The sequence below is a fragment of the Hypanus sabinus genome, chromosome X1 (assembly GCF_030144855.1).
Source record: "Hypanus sabinus isolate sHypSab1 chromosome X1, sHypSab1.hap1, whole genome shotgun sequence".
In the NCBI taxonomy this organism is placed as follows: domain Eukaryota; kingdom Metazoa; phylum Chordata; class Chondrichthyes; order Myliobatiformes; family Dasyatidae; genus Hypanus; species Hypanus sabinus.
Window position 1 is genome coordinate 50,088,738 of NC_082738.1, and position 21,517 is coordinate 50,110,254.

The following is a 21,517-nucleotide window of genomic DNA, read 5'->3' on the forward strand; positions in this document are numbered from 1 at the left end:
CCTGCCTGAGCAAGAAACTAGACCTACTGCGATTTGCTGACAGCCACAACAGATCTACAGAGTACGCAATCTCACTGGTTCTCCATTCAACTTTGGAGCAGCTGGGCCATAACAATACATACACCAGAAGGCTGTTTATTGATAAAAGTATGGCATTCAATACTATCATCCACTTAGCACTAATCAACAAGAGTAAAAACCTGGGCCTCTATACTACCTCTGCAAATGCATCCTTGACTTCCTTATCAGATCACTGTCATTACAGATTAGTAATAACATCTCCTCTTCACTGACAATCAACACAGGAGCAGAGGATGTGTGCTTAGTCCAAAGCTCGTGAGTTGGAGAGCTCAGCGAGAGGAGGCGGCACACAGGTCCAAGAGCAAAATTTAAAAGGGGAAAGTTTCGAGGGAGCTCAGCTATAACTGGAGCACCAATCATGAGCTGGAGAGCAGGGAAGGTTCAGGCATAAAAGGGAGATGGTGCTTAGCGGAGCAGTCATCGACGGAGTGGTCTGATGCAGAGTGGTAGGGCTTTGGCAAGGTAAGTGAGTAAGTGGACTTTTTTTTCCCCTTGCATTTTTTTTTGGAGGAATAGAGAACATGCCTGTAGGGTTAGTACTTTGCTCTGAATGTCAGATGTAGAAATCCTGGAAATCTTCCAGTCTCGCAGATTGCCACATCTGCGTAGGTGCACCATGATGCAGCTTCTGAGAGTCCATGTTAGAGATCTGGAGCTGCGGCATGATGACCCACAGATTAGGGAAAGTGAGTAGGAGATAGGTAGGAGCGACAAGGAATTAGTCACCCCAAGGTTGCAGGAGTAAGATAAGTGGGTGACTGTCAGTAAAGGGATGGTAAGAGCTCAGATAGTACAGAACACCCCTGTGGCCATCACCCTCAGTAATCCTTATCTTGTTTTGGATGTGGTTGAGGGGGGTGACCTGACAGAAGACGACCACAGCGATCTGGACTCTGGCACTGAGCCTGGTCCTGTGGTGCAGAAAGGAGAAAAGATCAGGAATGCAGTAGTCAGAGGGGATTCCATAGGGAGAGGAACAGACAGGAGGTTCTGTCAACCTGGTAGAGATACCCGCATGGTGTGTTGCATCCCAGGTGCCAGGGTACAGGATGTCTTGGATTGGGTCCAGAGTATTCTGAAGGGAGAGGGTGAACAGCCAGAAGTCTTGGTACACATTGGTACGAATGACATAGGTAGAAGAAGGGAGGAGATCCTGAAGAGAGAATTCAGGGAGTTGGGTAGGAAACTGAAAAGCAGGACCTCCCAGGGTAGTAATCTCAGGATTGCTACCTGTGCCATATGCTAACAAGCACTAGAATAGCATGATCAGACATATTAATACGTAGCTGTAAGACTGGTGTAGGGGGCAGGGCTTCAGGTTCTTGGATCATTGGGGCCTCTTCTGGACGAGGCATGACCTTGTACAAAAAGGACGGGTTACACCTGAACCCGAAAGGGTCCAATATCCTAGCAGGCAGGTTTAATATAGCTGTTTGGGAGGGTTTAAACTAATTTGGTAGGGGGATGGGAACCCGATTGACAGGGCTAAGGAAGGAAAAAACAGAAATAAATCAAAGATAGCGTGCAACAGAGATCATAGAAAGGGCAGGCAGGAGATGAGTCATAATCACAGCCAATGGGATGAGTTACAGGGCAATAGAGGCGTGGTGCAGTTAAAACAGAAAGCAACAAATACTGAACTGAAAATGTTATATTTGAATGCATGCAGCATAAGAAGAAAAAAAATAGACGATCTTGAAATTCAGCTGCAGATTGGCAAATATGACGTTGTGGCCATCTCTGAAACTTGGCTAAATGATGGCTGCCATTGGGAGCTGAATGTCAAAGGATATACGGTATACCACAAAAATAAGTTAGTAGGCAGAGGGGGTGGTGTGGCCCTGTGTATAAGAAATAATATTAAATCATTAGAAAGGTATGATATAGGATCGGAAGGTATAGAGTCTCTATGGGTTGAGTTAAGAAATGATGAGGGTAAAAGGACCCTAATGGCAGTTGTATACAGGCCTCAAAACAGCAGCTTGGATGTGGATTGCAAATTACAGCAGAAGACAGAAAAGGCGTGTCAGAAGGGCAATGTCATGATAATCGTTGAGAATTTTAACATGAAAGTGGATTGGGAAAACCAGGTCAGTACTGGACCTCAAGAGAGAGAGAGAGAGAATTTGTAGAATGTCTAAGGGATGGCTTTTTAGAACAGCTTGTTGTTGAGCCCACTAAGGGATCGGCTGTGCTGGATTGGGTGTTGTGCAATGATCCGGAGGTGATAAGAGAGCTTAAGGTTACGGAACCCTTAGGGAACAGTGATCACAATATGATAGCACTCATTTTGAAATTTGAGAAGGAGAAACTAAGTTCCAATGTGTCGGTATTTCAGTGGAATAAAGGAAATTACAATGGCATGAGAGGGGAACTGGCCAAGGTTGACTGCAAAGAGACACTAGAAGGGAAGGACAGCAGAGCAGCAATGGCTGGAGTTTCTGCAAAAAATGAGTGAAGTGCAAGAGAGATACATTCCAAATAAGAAGAAATTTTCGAATGGAAGGACACTACTGTGGCTGACAAATGAAGTCAGAGCCAAAGTAAAAGCAAAAGAGAGGGTATACAAGGAAGCCAAGGTTAGTGGGAAGATAGAGGATTGGAAAACTTTTAAAAACTTGCAGAACTAAGAAGATCATTAGGAAGGAAAAGATGAATTATGAAAGGAAGCTGGCAACTAATATCAAAGAAGATACTAACAGCTTTTTAAGTATATAAATAAAAGAGTTGAGGGTAAATATAGGACCAATAGAAAATGATGCTGGAGATATTGTAATGAGAGACACAGAGATGGCAGAGGAACTGAATGTGTATTTTGCATTAGTCTTCACAGTGGAAGATATCTGCAGTATCCCGGACATTCAAGAGTGTCAGGGAAGTGAAATATGTACAGTGAAAATTATGACTGAGAAGGTGCTCAGGAAGCTTAATGGTCTGAGGGTAGATAAATCTCCAGGACCTGATGGAATGCACCCTTGGGTTCTGAAGGAAGTAGATGGAGAGTTTGTGGAGGAGGCATCTTTCAAGAATCGATCGATTCTGGCAATGTACCAGATGACAGGAAAATTGCAAAATGTTACTCTGCTATTTAAGAAGGGTGGAAGGTAGCAGAAAGGAAACTATAGACCTGTTAGCCTGACATCAGTGGTTGGGAAGTTACTGGAATCAATTGTTAGGGATGAGATTACAGAGTACTTGGAGGGACATGACAAGATAGGCCAAAGTCAGCATGGTTTCCTGAAAGGAAAATCCTGCCCAACTAACCAACTACAATTTTTTGAGGAGATTACAAGCAAGGTAGACAAAGGATATGCAGCCTTTGACATGGTGCTGCACATGAGGCTGCTTAGCAAGATAAGATCCTATGGAATTACAGAGAAGTTACTAGCATGGGTGGAGCATTGGCTAATCGGCAGAAAACAGAGAGCAGGAATAAAGGGATCCTACTCTGGCTGGTTGCCGGTTACCAGTGGAGCTCCAAGGGGTCGGTGTTGGGACTGCTGCTTTTTAAAATGTACGTCAATGATTTGAACTATGGGATTAAAGGATTTGTGGCTAAATTTGCCAATGATACAAAGATCAGTGGAGGAGCGGGTAGTGTTAAGGAAACAGGGAGCCTGCAGAGAGACTTAGATAGTTTAGGGAAATGGGCACAGAAATGGCAAATGAAATACAATGTTGGAAAGTGCATGGTCATGCACTTTGGTGGAAGAAATAAATGGGCAGACTATTATTTAGATTGGGAGAGAATTCAAGATGGAGAGATGCAAAGGGACTTGGGAGACCTTGTTGCAGGATACCCTAAAGGTTAGCCTCCAGGTTGAGTCGGTGGTGAAGAAAGCAAATGCAATGTTGGCATTCATTTCTAGAAATATAGAATATAAGAGCAAGGATGTGATGCTGAGGCTCTATAAGGCACTTGTGTGACGTTTTGGGCTTCTTATTTTAGAAAGGATATATTGACATTGGACAGGGTTCACAGAAGATTCACGAGAATGATTCCATGAAAGGGCTACCGTATGAGGAACGTCTGTCAGCTCTTGGGCTGGATTCCCTGGAGTTCAGGAGAATGAGGGGGGATCTCATGGAAACATTCCAAATGTTAAAAGGCCTGAACAGATTAGATATGGCAAAGTTATTTCCCATGGTAAGGGTGTCCAGGACAAAAGGGCACGACTTCAGGATTGAAGGACGTCCATTTAGAACAGAGATGTTGAGAAATTACTTTAGTCAGAGGGTGGTAAATCTGTAAAATTTGTTGCCACGAGTAGCTGTGGAGGCCAAGTCATTGGGTGCATTTAAGGCAGAGATAGATGGGTTCTTGACTGACCAGAACATCAAAGGATATGGGGAGAAGGCAGGGGGTGGGGATGACTGGAAGAATTGGATCAGCTCCTGATTGAATGGTGGAACAGACTCGATGGGCTGAATGGCCTACCCCTGCTCCGATATCTTATGGTCTCTATTCTCTCTACACTCATGACAGCGTATACTACCTTGAAATTCATTTTCTTGCAAGGATTTACAGGAAAAAATTTATGAAACTATACATAAACAGAGACTAACAAACAACCAATATGCAAAAAATGACAAAATATGCAAATAAAAAATAAGTAATACTGAGAACATGCGTCTTTGAAAATGAGTCTGCAAGTTATGGCATCCATTCAGAGTTGCAGTGGTTAAGTTATCCATGCCAGTTCATAAGCCTGATGGCTATTGGGTAATAACTGTTCCTGAACCTGGTGGTGTGGGACCCAAGGCTCCTGCCCAACGGTAGCAGCAAGAAGACAGCATGGCCTGGATAGTGGGGATCCTTGATGATGGAGGCCGCTTTCTTTTGGCAGTACACCTTCTAGATATGCTTAATGGTGGGGAGGGTTTTTCCTATGATGGACTGGGCTGCACCCACCATATTCTGTAGCCTTTTCGGTTCCTGGGCATTAGTATTTCAATACCAGGCCATGACGCCACAAGCTAGGATACTCTCCACTGTGCCTCTACAGAGGTTTATCAAAGTATTAGGCAACATGCCAAACCTATGCAAACTTCTAAGAAAGTAGAGGCACTGTTGTGGCTTCTTTGTGATGGCATGTACATGCCAATCCCAGGACAGATCCTCAAATGTCATCTACAAATTCAATAACAACATCACTGCTGTTGGCAGAATCTTAGATCGCAATGTGGTGTACAAGAGTGAAACAAATTGGGTGGTGAGTTGTGTTGCAACAACACACTTGCACTCAATGTCAGCAAGACCAAAGAATTGATTGTGAACTTCAGAAAGTGAAAGTCTGAAGAATACACACTGGTCCATATTGAGGGGTTAGCAGTGGAAAGGGTGAGCAGTTTCAAGTTCCTGGGTGTCAACATCTCAAGAGGTTCTATCCTGGGCCCAAATCACTGATGCAATCATGAAGGCATGCCAGAGGCTATACTTCATTAGGAGTTTGAGGAGATTTGGTACGTCAATAAAGACGGGGAAATTTCTAAAGATGTACAGCGGACAGCACTCTGACAGGTTGCGTAACAACCTGGTGTGGAGGGGCCACTGCACAGGATCATAAGAGGTTGCAAAGGGTTGTAGACTCAGCCAGTTCCATTACGGACACAACCCTCCCCACATCAAGGGCATCTTCAAGACGCAGTGCCTCAAGATGACAGCTTTCCCTCATCATCTAGGATATGCTCTCTTCTTACTGCTATTATTGGGTAGGAGGTACAGGAGCAGGAAGATCCACATTCAGTTGTGTGTTTTTTTTAAAAAATCAAACTGATTCAACATTAATTTGAAGTAAGGCATTAAGTTCAGCTAAATTTAGTAGGATAAGTATGCTGCAGATTAAATGAAGGACCTTAAGAATTGGTGCACATGAAACTTTTAATTATCCAAATTCAAAATGTGCATTCAAATCAAGACTCAACAATTGAGAATAATCAGAAATGTACCAAAATATTAATTGGAAATTACAAAATGTACAGTATTTTGTCATTTGCAAATTTTTGAACATGGAATGAAATTCAAATGAGTTATGACATCTGGTCTCAAAATTTGAAAAAAAAATACAGCTAGATACCATCACAACTGAGTTAAGATGAAAACATATGCCCACAACCTTCAGAGCTGTAATGTGACTGAAACAAACTTAATTATGATGAATGAGTAGAGAATCATTTTTGTACTTCATGAGATGATAGTTTTGCACCACCCAGTCTTATCACCAGTTACTTGTGCTTCCTACTCACTACAGAACTAAATTTGCCTCAAGTAACAAAAAAAAATCAATTTCAGATTCCTGATAATGGGAATTTGAATTACAGCCAAAGTTCAGTATTTCTTTCCATTAATAGTTTAATACTTTTCTCTTTCTAAGACTTAGAGCATGAGTAAGATAAACCCCCCACAATATTCTCATTTCTATATTTACTTCAGTGTAATAAGTAACAAATTTCCCACCCTCTCCAAAGAAAAAATGAAAATTTGGCGCTAATTCTAGGTGACCTCAAGGACAGGAAAATATTTAATTTGTATGCCCTTACCCAAAAAGCTCACAGAAATACTAAAAACTGCCCATGTGCTCTTCTGAAATGGTCATCCTCTGAAAGTTGAAACTGACTATCGCGTGGTGTTCTGATTTCTATGAGCCCTTCCCCACCCCCACCCAGAATATGACAAACGTTATGATTTAAGTAACAGTTATGAAACATATTCCATACCAACAAATGTTTCTTACTGGACAAAAGCCAAAATTCAAGTACTGTAAATACAAAACACAGAAAAAGATCAGTTGACCCAACTGGCCAATGCCAATTATGCCTTCCATTTCTTCATCTACCCCACCAACATAACCTTTTACGTATTTCTACTCATGAGTTCACCAATCTTCCCATTAAGTACATTCCTAGATAATCAGAACGGTTTGATTTAATCAACCTCCGCCATTTGTTTCTGAAGAACAAAACCCAACTTTTTCAGCCTTTCTAGAAAAGACACAATTTCCACATTCTATATGGAAAAAAAGTACCTTCAACCTCCCCCATCCTGAACAGGCATCTTATATTCTATGATTTGGAGACCTGATCTCCGTACTCTACCCCAACAATGATCTGTTACATTGTTACAATAACTGCACCTTTTTAATTACCATTACACAAGTCATTCTCGCTGAACTACCTATAAAAATATATTTAAGACCCCCCCCCCATAATTTCTTCAGCAAGTGGTATCTAGTTTGCTCACTAATCTTCAATTTTATTCCGTCACCTTAATTTCTATCTTTAGCACTAAATTATCTTTATAGTAAATGTTGATATAACTCCTCAAGCCAAGTTATTGATTTTCAATTTGCGGAAAGACATCTTTAATTCCTATTTTGAAGCTTGTATTGAATTCAAAAGATGCATTTCAAATATGCCCCCACAATCTGAACTCCAAAGTCCCTAACTCTATCATATTTTAGCCCAAACTATTGATTTACAAGTAAATTGAAAACTATGCTTCCGTACTAGTTACAATCACTGTTAGATTGTGTTATTTAAAGTACACTTTTAGTATATTTTATTAAATTGTACATTTCATATTTTGATAAAACCAATAACAAGTGTGGAATTAACCAATAACCAGGTAATAATACTACTGTAAAGGAAGTTATGTCTAATTATTACATTTATCATCTCAGAAAATACTGTATAAAGTCCATTTTACCAATGTCAATAAAAATACAATGATATATTCAATAAAACTAAATAGTAAACATTTTAAAATATTAATTGCTCAGTCATCTTTTTAAAAAATAATTTCTGACAAACCATACCAGAAATTGATGTAAACAAGTTCCCATATCAGGAAGGTGCTCAGTCTAATATCAGAAAAGTGATTCACCACTGTCATGGAGGAAATTAAAATAGAAGTTAACCTCACACCTTTTTGTCAAATGAGAGTGAATAATGAAAAACCTAGACACTACCACAACTAAAGTCAGGAATCAATATGTCAAAATTTAATGGAAAAGGTCCATAAAAGATCAAATGTGAAAATAATTACTGTCTGGAAATCAAATTGAGGCTGTAAAAAGCATTAAGGCTTAAAAAGTCAAAGGTTCATAACCCAGAATACAAAACAAAAATCATCCCTGAAGTTTTGCTTACCACACGTCAAAGAACAGCATATCGTTAAACAAAAACATCACCTTAAACTAGGATGATATTCTGATTTAACATTTGTAATATATGCTGATAAGAAATCCTACTCATTTCAACACTATTTTATAAACAATTAAATAATATATGCGCTTGAGGAAAAGATGAGAATTTTAGGCCCTTCTCAAGTCTGTCAAAATCAAGGATAACTTACTTTCACTCCAGTAGGTTCTGAATGGCAGAAACATATGGAAGCCTCACATTCAGCTACAAGGAGTGCAGGTGAAAATTCTATTCATGTCAAATGTTATTAACAAACAGCTGAGACACTGGACACTGCAAAGGCTTTAAAAAAAATACACAGCATCCCAGTTCTCATGATTAAAACCTGCACTCTAACCTAGATACACTTTTACTTAAGCCCTTTCTGGACAGTTAGGATTTTGGCACTCATCCAGCAATGTATAAAATTCATTGGTTTGTATCCTGTTCACAAAAAAAAATCCAATCAGCTAATTTCTGACCAATCTGTCTACTTTCAATCAGCGGCAAAGCGATGAAGGTGTCATCGTCAGTGTTAACAAGTGGCACTTACTCATCGATAACAGCTCATAAATGCAGGTTTCATCAGCATCATTCATCACAAAACCTCAACACAGCCTTAATCCAAATAGAGACCAAAGAACACAATTCTGGAGGTAAGTGAAAGTGATTGCTCTTGACATCAAGAGAGCATTTGACTGAGTATGGCATCAAAGAGCCCTGTTAAAACTGAAGCCCAATGAGCAATGAAGGGAGAATACTCAATAGCTGGAGTACTCTTTCATACATAGGAGGATAGTTATGGTTTCTGGTGGCCAATTATTATAGTCCAGGTTCCTCAGGGCAGTGTACTGGGCCTAACCCATCATTAGTTGTTTTACAAGTAGCCTTCCTTCCATCATAAAGACAGATTTGGAGATGTTCACTGAAGATTCCCTTATGTTCAGTTCCATTTGCACTTCCTCAGAAAATATTGTAGCTCGTGCATGACTGCAACAGAGCTAGCAGACAATACTCATTATCAACCATTAATCAGTCAATGACTATTAGTACCAACAAATGTCATGGCCTCTGCCAATCACAGAGGGACCAAAGTTACCATTACTGAGTACCTTGTCATTAATGGGGTATGAATGGTGGGGTTGTCACCACTGACAAGAGAAAATAGGACTAGCTACTGTGGCTACAAGGGGTGTCCCGTGACAAGCAATTTTCTACATGATACCTTAAAACATTTCTGCCATCTGCAAGACACAAGTTAGGAGTGTGATGGAACACATTCCACCTACCTGGATAAGTGCAGCCTAGCACATGACAAAGCAGTTCACTTGACTAGCACCCTACCCTTCATCCAGAATCTTCATTCCTTCCACTACTTGTGCATAGCATCTCATATATTATATCATCTACAAAATGAACTGATTACTCACCTAACCTACTCTGATAGCAGTTCTTAAACCCATGATATCATCACTACAAAGGTCAAAGGCAGCAGGTACGTAAGACCACTACCAACTGCATGCTCTCCTTCCAGTTACACAGTGCCCTGGTTTGGAAATATATAACCTTATTTCACCATCGTTGGGTCTAAATCCAGGAACTCTTGCATTATCCTCAGCAGTAAACTGCAGCAGTTCAAAAAGGCCTACTTTTTTCCAGGACAAATAAGCTTAGCAATAAGCTCATTTGGCCTCAGTGACACCCAAATATTAAAAAAGTACCAAAAATATCAGAAAAGGGGATTCATTATGTTCATACAACTCAATAATTATCACCACCCTCTAATTTCCTCTATAGTCTTTTCAAAGGTCCATACATACACTACCAATACAAGTAACTTAAGTCCCTTTCATTTACTGCTCACATATGATCTGAAATACCATCAGGACAGAGAATCACCAACCACTGATTTTAAAGAGAAAAAAAAAATCACATAGAATACTACATGTATCTCTCATTGCCTGTAAGTATACCCAAATAAATTAGTCTTACAGCTTATAAAACTTGACAATCTGCCATGATCCTTCTGAATTAAGTCACAAGCCACATAATTTCAGCTCTCCTATATCCTCTTCAATTTTTATCCTTTATTCTCTTATGCAACAGCTTGTATCAGCTTAGTATAAAACATTCACAATGGTTCAGAGAATTCAGTATCAAATAACAGTGGGAACAGTATGGGGGGAAAGAGGGGAAGAAAAGTCTGCTGAGAAGCAAGCAAACAGCTGGGGCATTTCTTTTATTGCAGTGAACCCTAGACATGGTCTTCTGATGAAAGCCTGCTCCCAGATCACTACAGAGGTTAATTGTGACAGAGGATCTCTCAAATTGAAGGACAAGTTCCGCCACTGCAATGCTTTGAATCAACATTTTTCCTCAAATTAAACGATGGGTCTATTACAAGGATTAGTGGTTAATGGCAATTGAGCACCAACAGTTGCTTTGTGAAAACACCCACAAACTTTCCATGGGTTTCAATCTTGCAATTTACTGGGATTAGAAATCCCTTTCAGCACAGCGTCCTCTACAGGGGATCTGACACCTGCAAGAACAAGACAAAAAAATTGCATTCAATCTTAACCAACTACATATTGCTTTAAAGTTTAAACTAACTGGACAACACTTTTTGAGACGCAAAGCTTACAAACAACAGCATGCATGCTGGAACCCTAATTTATACAACCATGTGTAAAATAGAGAGGAAAAGAAAAACAGGATTAAGAATGGACAAGGGAATAAATGAACAAGTCAGAGAAAAGAGAAAGTGTGCATTGAAGGGAGCCAGAGCAAAAGAGGAGACAAGTTTCCCCAAGGGTATCAGTGGGCAACAAATTTGCACAAGGGGAAAGAAAGCACAAAAAATTTTATGAAAACAGTTTTTAAATTCAGACCTCAGTTGAAGGTTCAGCAGCAAGTGGTTAAGGACAGACAATTTGGACACATAAATGGTCTATACAGGAAGAAGTGCCATAGGAATAATTATGAATTCATCACTTCAAACATTCAATGTGTTAAAGCAATTAAACACATAAAATAGAGATACAAAATCAACACAGCCTTCTAATTTATAATCCATTGGTCAGACCACATTCATAGAGCTCCAAGTGCACTGATCTGAACACAGTTAAGCAACAAGAGCAACCCAAAATATTCAACTGATAAGCCAAGATATAAGATTAAAGACCAAACTCACAGTCCAAAAGATTGGGGGGGGGGGGCGGGAGGAGAGGGCGGTGGAGAACACGATAAAAGTCAGGAAAGTGACCATTAATAGCACAGTTGCACACATCCAAGAAATAAAAACAGAAAAGTGCAAGAGAGGCAGCATCCTTGAAGAACATAAGCTGTGTTGCAGTCCTCAACTGTTTAAAATATTCAAATATTTGTTCCTCTGGTATTCTTGCGAACCTGGTGAAGATGTAAATTAACGAATAGCCTAACATTACCCCTAACATTAATTTCTCTTAACATTATGTCTCCAATTCACTTGGCATAAATTTTCTAAATTTATCTTTTACAATGCTCATATCACAGGCTTCCTTCAAACCGATATGGGGGGAGATTTCATCTAATGCGAGGATTCAAGCTGCTGCATGAGTTCACCTATTTCATCTGCTGATTATCACTGTTGTGATCAAACTGGACACAATATTGAATACATGGTCTGCCAAATAACTATAGAATTAAATTATGACTGAATTCTATTTCTTTTACTAGGTTTCAGGCTACCAGGGTGGAAAAGCTCTTAACTTCCCTATTTTTCATTGATACTTTTGAATATGCACACCATGTGAGCTTGTTTCTGATCTGCTGGTCATCCACTGGTTTCCTTTAATGGTTATCAACATATTGCCAAACTTCTCTTAGCACAACTGAATAAGCATCATCCATCCTAGAGAATTAATTTCTTTTCAGTGTATTGTGTCAAATTAAAGGTATTGGCCAGTTATCTCAGGCTTCAGAAGCTACGTCATTCATATCGTTAAAGATTTTTTCCTTAATACCTGTTTATTATTGTATTTATATTGTTAGCAAACTCTTCTGAGTGTTTCATAGTATTAAATTATTTATTTTGCTGCTGCATTTCAGTCACAGCTATGTCTGAGTTTTCCTTTCCTTGTCTAACTATATTCATCATGATGAAATCTTTCCTTCCCTTTCTTCTGAAATTACAAACACTAGTTTTCTCTATTTCACAGTTAATTAGTATTGCACAATTTTTGAAGGCTATACCTATCAAGCTTAGTTTTCTGATTTTAAGTAAAGACTTATCCTGAATTTTCAGGATTGTACTTCCATAGAAGATCCATTTAGTGTTTACAAATCTTCCAACTTATTTCAATAAAAACTTGATTTTGTTTTCAAGTGTCAACCACTTTAAAGTCATGCACCTGTCACTTGATTTTTGAGATTTCAATGTCCTAGAACTTACTTAATTTGATTATTGGGCTATCCCCAAAAGGGCAAAAAAAATTGCCATTTCTTTATTTTTGACTGGGTCATCTGCAAATACAGGTCAAGACAAGAATTGCTTGCCCGATGACATTATCTCAAAGCTGGCATTGATTACATTTATCAATTGTGATTCAATCAGTTTTAGTTTTAAAATTTTTTCTTTAAATTGATGCTTCCCATTAAATAGATCTCTCTTGCTCCAAAATACCCTTCATGTTTCTTTCCAAGGTAAACAACCTTTCATTGGCTTCTCATTTGCAGTATGAGATGCTTCCTCACATTAGAAATATAATTAGTTCACAATACTGCCTATCATTTCCTCCACAAAGATCACTTTACATTTATTCCATGTGGTCTGACATCAAAGTAATATTTTTTTTTAAGATTATCTTTCTTGAACACTCAATCAGAATATTCTGTTAACAATTTCTCCCACACACCAGATTGGAGGGTTCTTTTTTGACATAAACAAAAGCATAGAAGTATTCATTCCATTCCCCAATTTTGACTATTCAGATCTTAAGGATCCTACATAACTGAAAAGCAAAAAAAAAACTACAAACGCTGGAAATCTGAAGTTGCTAAAACTTTCTTCTCTGTACTCAGCAGAATACATTATAAAGTAAACTTACTTTATGTTGCTCTAGTCCCAGCTAAATAAAAGGCATCTGGAATCTTCCCCCTTCCTTTCCAGTCCTGAAGGGTCTCGGCTCAAAACGTCAACTACTTACGCATTTCCATAGATGCTGCCTGACCTGTTGAGCTCCTCCAGCATTTTGTGTGTGCTGTTCTGTATTAAATATCCTTAAAGCACATGACTGAACATTATCTGGAGTACACTGCCAAAAACTGATGTCCCTTTAAGTTGTAAAGGGCAATGAGAACTTAATCGATAGTAAACTATTTGAATTACCTGCAGTGACTTATTTACCAATTTTCCACAGAATATGCCTTTGATGATCCCTGTACAGGAAAAGCAGCCAAGAACATACATTTAACTAACTGAAAAGGTTTACCTCCTAGACTTTTGATAACTTTTAGACATGCAATATCGTAAATTATTTGCAGGTAGCACAGTAAAGAAAAGTTTTTGGAATGCTCAAAATACAGTTGAAAACAACAAAACCCAAAAGGTCCAAGTTTCAACTGATGTATTTATGTTATGACAAACAATAAATAGAGACTCTTGAAAGTGAGTCTATAGGTTGTGGGAACAGTTCAGTGATGGCATTAGTGAAGTTATGCCCTTTTGTTCAAGAGCCCAATGATTGAGGGGTAGTAACTGTTCCTGAACCTGGTGGTGGGAGTCATGAGGCTCTTGTACCTTCTTCCCTAAGGCAGCAGCAAGATAAAAGCATGATCTGGGTAGTGGGAATCTTTGATGATGGATGCTGCTTACCTCCTACAATACTTAGTGTAAGGAAGTAGAAGTACTGCTGTGTTTTCTTCGTAATTGCACTCATATGCTGGGCACAAGAAAGGTCCTCAGAAAGAAAACTACTAAGTAATTTAAACTTGCTGACCCTCTCCACCTCTGATCCCCCGATCCTCTGATGAGGAATGGCTCAAGGACCTCTAGTTTCCTCATCCTAAAGTCAATAACCAGCTCCTTGGTCTTGCTAACATTGAGTAAAAGGTTGTTGCTGCAGCACCACTCAGCCAGATTTCCAACCTCCCTCCTATATGCTGATTTGTCACCACCGTCGATTCAGCCTACAACAGTGGTGGCATCAGCAAATGTGATTATGGTATTGGAGCTGTGCTAAGCCACACAGAAAAGTGTAAAGCAAGTAGAGCAAGGGGCTAAGCACACAGCTTTATGGTGTACCTGTACAGATGGAGATTGTGGAGGAGTCCTGCACCTTTTTTGGAGAGAGCAAGAAAACTAAGGGGATTTATGGGTGAACTTAGCTGCAAAGATGCAAATTGTGGATTTTCCCTGAACCATTTGAAAAGATATTGAAGACTTAACACTCCTTTAAGTGGAAAGGCAAGATATTATGAAGTGAAATATAGAAAAAGTGCAGAACAAAGGCTCCCTGGAAATCAGGTTTGATTGCTGGGCCAAAGTAGAAGGTGACACTCTATATAAGGACTATATTTCAGACAACCTGATTTTTGAAACGGAAACATTCACCATTCACAAGCTAGTCATCCTCATTTCAAGATAGATTTATCAAAAAAGTTTTTCCTAAAGCTGCTGACTTTAAACTTTGTTACAAGGTCAATTATTAATTTTGTTTGAATTTCACTGTCATTTTTCAAAAAAAATCCTAGAAGCTTTGTTTACAATGATACCCAAAATGAGATTGTGACTGGACGTATAATAAAATTCAGAATATGAAGTGCATAAAACACATCATGGGGCAGAAATAAAACTGAGTTACCAGCTTCAAAACCTATCAAAAGTTTAAAATTCTGCACTGTAATTTCTTCCTCCCACCCCAGTAAAATTAAGTTTTGCCAAACACTAGCACATACTTGAAGTGTCACGCAACATTCAGTATTTTATAAAAAGTCTTATTTGTATTTACTGTGGCATACTAATGAATATTTCTGGCACCTGTTTCACTAGTACACAGACAAGTTCATGTCCACAATCCAGACATCAAGGGACAATTGTGAACAAAGTATTTATAATTTTACCACCAAATTTTAGAATTTGTCAATCTACTCCAAATATCGGGGGGGGGGGGGAACACAAAGCTTTTAATCTAAAATATGAAACAGCAATTTACCCTCGCACAATACTTTAGAAATAGTTTTTCTTTCAATAAAATTTAAACACACTGGAACTGCTGCTGTGATGCATCAACAACCTTATAAGTCACAGGTACTTCACTGTGTATGTGACTCATACAATATGTTATTACTGCTAAGCATATTTAAATACATTGGCAGCTCTTTCGCACACTTCAGTGGTAAATCACACAAACAGAAACATGCTAATGAGGCTGTTAAGTCTCAAAAAATCTTCCGTGAGCATTACAGTACAACGTGTCAGTTTAAGTATATGTCCCTTTTTAATAGAATCTTTCTTGGTCAGCAACGAAAGGCAAACTGGAAGTTGGGATTTAAGCTCATTAGTGAATTAGCCAGCCTCTGAATATTACAGATAGCTTTGATCTTATTTTAATAACCATGCTTTTCTATATTTCCTGCAGAATCTAACAGTATTTTTAAAAAAAGGTCACTTGCTCCAAGCAGCAATTATATGATTGATTGCATCAAAACCACCAAGGTCTCTAAGATTTATTAAGCCGATCTTAAGATGACTTTAAATAAGATGATTGAGAACTGGCATCATACAGCACATTGGAAGGAATTTAACTGCTTTTGGACAATTTTTAAAGTGCCCAAAATTTACTTTACTATTTGTGTGGTAAAAATGGTAATACATAAACACGAAAAAAAGTTCTGTAACTGGTTTGGAAAATAGTTTCACTGATCAGTGAAAGAACATTTAACTTTCATTGCCCCACAATGTAATTAAGAAAACATTCATCTACAAGAACCTTAGTTTTAAAGCAAATAGCAAAATAATCTCACACCAGCAGAACAATTTAGGTGTAATATGCTTTACTCCAAACATTGCACTAATCTTCTTCATGTATGCTGTGCTGTACAGAATATAGAATTGAACACAATAAAATGATCATTACTTTACATAAGTCACATAAATGTTTAACGTTAAAATCATCTAACTTAACAACAATGTCAACCTGCAACAGCAAATTTGGCAATTAATGCTAACTTCTGTTTTGCATCAGGTAGCATTTTAAATTCAAAAACATGCGTGTAAATAACTTTTACAGGAAATAGGTATGTCAAAGTGGTATCTCAAATTCGGGCTCGGATTTGTTCTTTCACAAAGTTTATTTACACCAAACAAGTTAATGCATAGGAAAAATACCTTAGTTACATTTCTATAGTGGAAATATTTAGCAGAGGTTTAAACCGTTTGGTCTAGCGAGCCGAACTCTCTGCGTGTTTTTGTTACATTAATAATCGAAGAATAATTTTAATATCGCAACCCGTAATTCCACAGTTGACTGCTTCATATTCGCAACTGATACTGGATATCTAGTGTGCGCGCGAGTTGATAACAATAAAGAAAATAATAATAAAATGCAAAGTAAATTGTCCCCGTAATAATAGTTATTAAACAGGAAACTTTGCTTTTTTTTCGCAATTTTTGTCTGCCTTATTCGCCCACCAGTCCCACTGCACAATATCATTCCATGCAATATACAAACATATCTTTAAAAATCACCTACACTCTTTTCCCATCCCTTAGGAAATAAATATTGTCCTTCAATTTACTCTGCATTTCTTTGCAGTCCTTAGAGTGGCCTCGCTCGACTGGAAGCATCTTCCCCCTATCACCAGTAAACTCCTACCCTTCCGCGCCATGTTACGGAGACAGTTGTTACCGTGCAGTTGGTTTGAAAAGTAAAAACCATGCTCACTCTTTCTCAGTAGTACCTTGGCTCTGCCAGTCGATGGGTGTCCACTGTGCCGGAGCCGAGGACGTTGGCCGTTTTAATTCCCCGCTGCCTGCACTCGCTGTCAAACTCCACACTCCGCCATCTTCCACCACCGCCGCACAACAACATCCCGCCACGTGACCGGCCAGCCGGCCAACCACGCGCCGTCCCAGCTCCAACCTAAAAATAGTTTCTTTAGATCAGTGCAGTATGAATAATGCAAGCGCATGTGGCTCAGTGAAGAACAGCAGATGCACTGTGTATGAATGAGAAAACCTAGCAAGCATGGATGCAATATTCTCTTTGCAAAAACATCTTATTTTATCATAATAAAACACTGCACTATTAAGTAGTGCATGAAAGCCTGTCTTGGGAACTAATTGCCAACAAAATACATTTACTCCAACATTTGTGAGAGGTTTATTCAATATTTTTGTTAAGATGTAACCTTTTTTGGCACATATTAAAAATAAACACACCATTTGTTTAAATAAATCCGCAACCTGCTTTACTCATTTTGGTTATAAAACTCGTTTAACATTTCCCGTGGTGCCAGCCCTACAAAATATATTTATAGCTTTTTCTCCAACTCGGAATTTGTCATTCTGGTTGGTGCATCCCGATTTTTCCGAAATAGGTGGAAGAAAACCACTTAAAGGAAACACTTGCTTGACAAATTTTACTTTTAATCCCATAAGAAACCTTATTAAAATTACATTTCATCATCTCAAAAATAACAATTCATACAACATTCCAATGCTATCTGCAACATTTTGGTCCACAATCGTGTTTTTTTTTCCGGAACGGCACCAGTTTTAACGCTGGGATTTTGGCGACGTGTCGCCGCATCCAGAATGCAGTCTATATCTGTGTCTTTCAGTTTTCAGAAATGGAAATGAGCTGCCATTCGGGCTCTACGCTCGTCTCACAGAAGAAATTGTCGTAGATTTGTTTAAAACACGGCTTATTATTACTTTTAATCACGTCACCTGGAATTTCGCTGGACAATCATCCGTGTTCCTGTCTTCAACACTGCTGGGTCCGCTTGACTACGAAACGATGTTCACATTTTAGTTGAACGTTTAAAACAATAGTGAGACATGTATATTTAAATGATTCTTCCATTCATTAAGACTGCAGTTAGACCACATTTATGTATTCACGTGAATTAGTTTCAGAACATAAATACAAGATGACTATTTTTATTAAAAATAAGCTGCATCTTAAACAAATCGGGAACAATTTATTCTGGTACATTCCAAATACAAATTTTATCGAAGGCTGGTTCGAAACTTACTTCTTAATAATTTTCTTTTATGGTATCTTGCCCTAGGCTGTTGGCTTTTTTTTGAACAAACAATTTGCTTTATCCTTATCATTTAATAGTTTGAATATTCCAAAGGAGATAACACTTTATTTAAAGACAAACATTAATTTTGTTCACTTTTTCTGGTACCAAATGCCGCAACATTTTTTCAGTATCATTTCCTTTGTCTTCTTAAGCAATAGGTGGGGTCCAAGATGACTTGCTCTCAGTGGGATGAAGGATAGGGGTTGGGAGTGGTGGGAGGAGCACACCAGCTACCACATGGACTTGACAGAGTATAGTCTTGGCTGAAGAGATTCAGGAAGATCTGTTGTAACAGATGGGGTCTTTGATAGATTTGGTGATCCAGAAGTTAATGTAATATTAACCTTCACCCACGAGAAGAGTGGGTTCTGTGATATGCTTTCTCCAATTCAGTCACCAGAAGATGATGTGTTTGTAGCACCTCTTTTATGAGTGGATGCACAAAAGTTGTTGTTCTGATGCAAGTCTTAGACCCCTTCTCTGAGGCAGTCCTTTCTACTCACTATAGCCTTTGAAGGGTAGCTTGAACAATTTGTGTGTTTAAAGGCCTGATGAAGAAAACTCCTCAAATTTAGTTGTTTTATACATTCGCAGGAATGAACAGAGGTTAAATATCTGTCAATGCTAACCAAAGCCAATATAAATGAAAGAGAGTCTTCAAAGCATGAAATAAATTTTTTAAAAAGCAGAAATGCAAAATCAAGATTGTAGCCATAGCTGCATGTCATTGAATGCTTGCTAAGTGGACATGTTGACAAAAAAATGTTAATATATGGAGGCATGACCTCTTTGGCACTTTTTTTACATAATTTTCATAAGACAGCAATGGACCTTGCATGATGAGGTGGCAGCTATCATACAAAAAACTACAATGATCTACAAAGCTGTGGAAATGCCAGTTGCCAGAAAACCTCAATATCTGATCAACCTGTTCCTTTGTTTCTGGTGAACTTAATTTGTTTTCCTTGCAGATAAAACTCCTTGATGCATTGTGGCAGGCACTTGTAACAGATGGGGTCTTTGATAGATTTGGTGATCCAGAAGTTAATGTAATATTAATCTTCACCCACGAGAAGAGTGGGTTCTGTGATATGCTTTCTCCACTTCAGTCACCAGAAGATGATGTATGTCTGTAGCTGCCTCTTTTATGAGTGGATGCACAAAAGTTGTTGTCCTCGGAGATGCACAGGAATAGCAACTGAAATCACGATGGCAATAAGAAACAGTTGGGAAAAAAACATTGCACTGCAAAAATTTAGGGCCAAGCAGCAAAATGTCAATGCACTAACAAAAATGCTGATATTACGATTTAATAAGCAAAAACACTCAAAATTTCCATCCAGTAATTATAAAGTGATTTTCAAGTTTAACTTATTTGTGCCTACATAGCATACTACAACACTTTCACATTGGTCATGGTATTTGCAAAAAGCAGCAAGAAAGGCACTAAATTTAGTGAGGGAAATATTGACATAATTTTTGAAGCTCCCCTGAGATTTCAACTCATCAGCTTTACAGTCTAAAAGCCCAATATTTTCTAAACCATAAATCAGATACACTAACCCATGTGCCCAATTTCAGAATGTGTAGAATCCCACAGAAACATAAATCCATGGTCCAAACAATAAAATTAACAAAACAGTTTTTGCTTGTCTAAATATTAAATGCAAATAATCAGATTATGCAGCAAAATCTTTTAAATAAATCTCTTGGGTAATTTCCACTCTACAGACAGTATGTAACTAATAATATTGAATTAGTAGTGTCTCACACAACTCGTATGATTTTCCTTTTTCTTCAAAGTCAGGTACATTTCAGTGAGGAATATAACAACAAGCCAATCAAGAGTAATTGATGTTATAATATTGAAAAATGTTAAAACCACTACCTCTTGATGTGCTAATTCAATTCTACATTCAGGTTTATTTTATCATTATATTAGTATCTAGTATACTTTGCTATATTACTGCTGAATTACAAAAGATGTGTTGATAACACTCCATGCTTTAAATCCATGAGAAAAGTTGCTCAGCTTCGCTTGGTTTTGGTATCATAGACATTTAGAAACAAAGTGATGGCCAGATATAATCATTACTACGGCTAAATACAAAATTCTGGAGGAACTCAGCAGATCAGACAGCATCTATAGAGGGAAACGAGTACTGTAACCAGTCAACGAGTCAGGCTGAGACCCTTCATCAGGACTGGAAAGAAAAAGGAGAGAAGCCATAATAAAAGGGTGGGGGAGGAGTGGAGCAGCAGCTGATGTGTAATAGGTGGATCCAAGAGAGGGGGGTTGGAGAGAGTGAGAGTGGGAATGATGTGAGAAGCTGGAGGTGATAGGTGGTAGTGACAAAGGGTAGAAAGGGTGGAATCTGATAGGGGAGCACAGTGGACCATGGTATAAGAGAAAGGAAGTGAAGGGGGAACTGGAGAAAGTAATGTGTAGGTGATGGATGGATTGAGCTTGCTGGGGAGGAGAAAGAGGAGGGTTGATGGGGTCAGTGGGCTAAGGGAAAACAAAAGGGGCTAGGGGGAGTAATCCTAATTGCTTCTTTTTTTGGACATTGAAGGTTGGCTGTGCAATTTCATAATGTCAATCCTTTGTTTTATGGCACAATTAGATTACATCCAGTTAATTATGTTGTAATCTATGTGCTGCAAACCTCCCTTGGTCTTTAGCATGGTGGCACAACAGTTCAATCTGTGGCCTCAGAGTTCCTGTGACCTTGGTTTGACACAGACATCAGGTGCTGCCTGTGCAGATTATATCTATTCTCTCCATGATAATGTGGGTTTCTGCTTTAATTTCCTCCTATACCACAAACATGTGCTGGTAGATTAATTGGTCACTGTAAATAATTCTTTAATGTGAGCAAATGGCAAAGTAATCTGAGAGAAGTTGTTAACACGCCTGAGAGAAAATAAATTGCTGGGAAAATAGGAGAAGGTAATGGGAGAG

At 38.6% G+C, this 21,517-nt stretch overlaps 1 protein-coding gene across 10 annotated transcripts in view; it reads right to left on the bottom strand.

Annotated features, from left to right (window-relative positions):
* The window catches only part of hdac5 (histone deacetylase 5), a 334,015-nt gene extending 316,686 nt beyond the window's left edge, over nt 1-17,329 (bottom strand). For 3 of the 10 annotated variants that reach the window (XM_059956583.1, XM_059956578.1, XM_059956582.1), the window contains exon 1: nt 17,203-17,329. The gene's annotated coding sequence lies outside the window, so the exon portion shown is untranslated. Of the gene's footprint in view, nt 1-17,186 lie in introns of all 10 variants that reach the window. The other 7 variants (XM_059956580.1, XM_059956579.1, XM_059956586.1 and 4 more) reach the window with 5 other exon arrangements.
* Nucleotides 17,330-21,517: the final 4,188 nt, after the last annotated feature.